Source organism: Galeopterus variegatus, unplaced genomic scaffold (genome assembly GCF_000696425.1).
Source record: "Galeopterus variegatus unplaced genomic scaffold, G_variegatus-3.0.2 Scaffold5087, whole genome shotgun sequence".
Lineage (NCBI taxonomy): Eukaryota > Metazoa > Chordata > Mammalia > Dermoptera > Cynocephalidae > Galeopterus > Galeopterus variegatus.
The window spans coordinates 245,349-249,551 of NW_007731198.1; positions in this window are offsets into that span (position 1 = coordinate 245,349).

Below are 4,203 nucleotides of genomic sequence, written 5' to 3' on the forward strand. Positions count from 1 at the left end.
GAATGAAGGAAAGAAAGAAAGAAAAGACCACAACAATATGTTGAACTTTCAGAAGGAGAAAATAAACCTAAGGAATACTAGAGATGGGGGGGAAGAAAGGGGGTTTGGGAAGTGATAAGTTGGGCAAAGGGCATAGAGAAATATCACAACTTGTAAGAATGAATATGCTAATAATAAATTAAAAATTTAAAATAAAAAAGAGTAATATCATGCAACTTGATTAGAATTACTATTGTCCTTTGGTATCCCTGGGTGATTGGAACCCGGACTCCTGAGGACACCCAAATCCATGGATGCTCAAGTCCCTTATATAAAATGGTGTAGTATTTGCATATAACCTGTAATAATCCTCCTGCATACTTTAAATCATCTCTAGATTAGTTATAATGCCCAATACAATGTAAATGCTACGTAAACAGCTGTAATACTTTATTGCTTTTTTAAAATTTGTAATACCGTTAATTGTTTTATTTATTTTGGTGGCTGGCTAGTTGGGGACCCAGCCCTTGACCTTAATATTATCAACACCTGCTTTAACCAACAGAGCTAACTTGCCAGCCCATTTTTGTCCAATATTTTCAATCTGCAGTTGGTTGAATCCACTAACGCAGAACCCACAGATACAGAGGGCGTACTGTATCATTCACTACAAATAAAATGTGTTTTTTGCTTTCAAAAAAATCTAAGTTTCTTTCCCATATGATTATCTCATATGACTACAATTTATATAAAACAATACATCTTATCATTAGCGATTTGCAATGCTGCCTTTATTGTATACAAATCCTGTATTTTTAACTGGAGCAATGTATTGTTTTTTCTGTTACATTGGTCTGTGTATCATGTACTGATACCACAGTATATTAACTTTAGAGGCTTTTTGATATGCTTTAATGTCTGATTGGGTTAGCCTTCATTTCTTGCTTTTCTATTTCAGGAATTTCCTAGCTATTCTTTCTTTTTTATTCTTTCTAATAAATGTTAGAGTGTATTAGTTTATCCCTAAGGAGAGGAAAAAGACACCTAATGGTATGTTTAAAATTTTGTTAAATTATAAATTAATTTCAGAATAATTTTCATCTTTGTGATTATCAGTATCACCATGCAGGAACATATTTAATTCCACCATTTCCTCAAAGCTACTTTGTGCCATTTAGAGTACGTTATGACTTATTAGTTATATAAATTGGGAATGTTTCCTGTTAAGCTTATGCCTAAGTATCTTTCTAAAATTTTATTTTACTATTGCACATGAGGCTTCTCTTCCATTATATTTCCATTCACAGTTATGTTTTAATATATGAAGACTTGATTTTGGTAATTTTACAACTCCATATTTTATAAGATAATTTCATTTCTGTTAGTACTGAATTGATTCTTCCAGATTTTTCTGGACATACAGTCATGTCACCTGCATGTGGAGATAATTTTACTTCGTCCTTTCTAAACTTTATACCTTTAACTGCTTTCTCTTGGCTATTTGCATTGGCTACTACATCTACACATTATTTATTATTATTTTTTGCATGTCTCAAACATTTTATTTTTTATATTTTTATTTATTTTTAAGCATTTACTTGTACAAATATGTGGCGTACAGTGTGTCGTTTCAATACATGCATATCCTACACAGTGGTTTGTTTAGGATCGATACCATAGCTTTGTACCTGTTAGCCCACCACTTCTCTTGTTCCCCCACCCCCTGGCCTCTGGTAACCATTATTCTACTCCCCACTTCTATGAAAACCACTTAAAAAAAAAAATATAGATTCCACATATGAGTGATATCATGTGATATTTGTCTTTCTGTGCCTGATTTACTTCACTTAACATGATGGTTTCCAGTTCCATCCATGTTGCTGCAAGTGATAAGCTATAATTTCTTTTTATAGCTGAATAGTATTCCATTATGTTTATGCCACAGTTTTTTTTTTTGTACATTCATCCATTGATGGGCATTTAGATTGATACTATAATTTCTTTTTATAGCTGAATAGTATTCCATTATGTTTATGCCACAGTTTTTTTTTTTTTTGTACATTCATCCATTGATGGGCATTTAGATTGATTCTATCTCTTGGCTATTGTGAACAGCATTGTGATGAACATGGGAGTGCAGGTATCTTTTCGATATATTGATTTCATTTCCTTTTGGTATATAACCAGTAGTGGAATGTCTGGGTCATAAGGCAGATCTATTTTTAGTTCTCTGAGGAACTTCCACACTGTTTTGCACAGTGGCTGTACCAATTTACATTCCCTCCAACAATGTAGGAGGGTTCCCTTTTCTCCACATCCTCTCCAGCATTTGTTATTTTCTATCTTGTTCATGAGAGCCGTTCTAACTGGGGTTAGATATGATATCTCACTGTGGTTTTAATTTGCATTTCCCTGATCATTAGTGACTTTAAGCATTTTTCATGTGTTTGTTGGCCATTTGTATGTCTTCTCTTGGGAAATGTCTATTCAGTTCCTTCGCCCATTTTTTAATTGGGTTATTTGTTTCTTTGCTGTTGAGTTGTTTGAAATCCAGAATAAAAAATATTCTGGAAATTAGCCCCTTGTCTGATGCATAGTTTGAAAACACTTTCTCCCATTTTGTAGGTTGTCTCTTCACTTTATTGACTGTGTCCCTTGATGTGCAGAAGCTTTCCAGTTTGAAGTAGTCTCATTTGCATATTTTTTGCTTTACTTGCCTGCACCTTTGTCGCTTCATTCAAAAAAGCACTGTCCACTTCCATTTCATGTAGCATTTGCCCTATGTTTTCTTCTAGTAGTTTCACAAATTTAGGTCTTCAGTCCATTTTGATTTTATTTGTGTGTATTTTTATGCCAGTACCATGCTGTTTTGGTTACTATAGACTTATAGTACATTTTGAAGTCAAGAAGTGTGATGCCTCCAATTTTTTACTTTTTGTTCAAGATTGCTCTAGCCATACAATATCTTCTGTGGTTCCATACAAGTTTTAAGATCATTTTTTCTATTTCTGTGAAGAATGTCATTGGCATTTTGATACGGATTGCATTGAATGTGTAGATTGTTTGGGGGAATATGGACATTTTGATGATGTTAATTCTGTCAACCCAAGAAGATGGGATATCTTTGTAATTGTTTGTATCCTGTTCAATTTTTTTCACCAATGTTTTGTAGTTTTTATTGTAGAGGTCTTTAACCTCATTGGTTTAATTTACTCCTAGGTGTTTTGATAGCTATTTTGAATGGGATTATTTTTTTGATTTCTTCTTCAGCAATTTCATTATTGTTGTATGGGAAGGCTATTGAATTTTACGTGTTGATTTTGTATCCTGACACTATGCTGAATTCATTCTTCAGCAATTTCATTATTGTTGTATGGGAAGGCTATTGAATTTTACGTGTTGATTTTGTATCTTGAAACCATGCTGAATTCATTTATTAGTTCTAGTAATTTTTTGGTGGAGCCTTTAGGGTTTTTATGTATATTGTTGTGTCATCTGTAAATAGAGATACTTTGACTTCCTCCTTTCTGATTTGGATGCCCTTTCAATGCTTTCACTTGCCTTATTGTGCTAGCTAAAACTCCTAGTAGCATTCTGAATAAGAGAAGGGACAGCAGGCATACTTGTCTTGCTCTAGATCCTGGAAGAAAAGCCTCTAATATTTGTCCATTTGGTATGATATTAGCTGTGGATTTGTCATTTATGGCCTTTATTGTGATGAGNTTTGTCCATTTGGTATGATATTAGCTGTGGATTTGTCATTTATGGCCTTTATTGTGATGAGGCATGCTCCTTCTATACCTAATTTGTTGAGTGCTTTTTATCACGGCGGGGGCGGGTGTTAGATTTTATCAAGTGCTTTTTCTGCATCTTTTGAAATGATCTTTTTTTTCTTCATTCTGTTGATGTGATGTATCACGCTTATTGTTTTTCATATGCTGAACCACCTTTGCATTCCTGGGATGAATCCCACTTGATCATGGTGAATGATCTGTTTAATGTGTTGTTGGATTCTGTTTGCTAGTATTTTGCTGAGAATTTTCACATCTGTTGTCATTATGGATATTGGTCTGTAGTTTTATTTTTTTCATATGTCTTTTTCTGGTTTTGGTATGAGGTTAATGTTGGCCTTGTAGAATGAGCTTGTAAGTATTCCCTCCTCTTTAATTCTTTGGAAGTGCTTGAGAAGAAGTGGTATTAGTTCTTTACATGTTTTGTAGAATT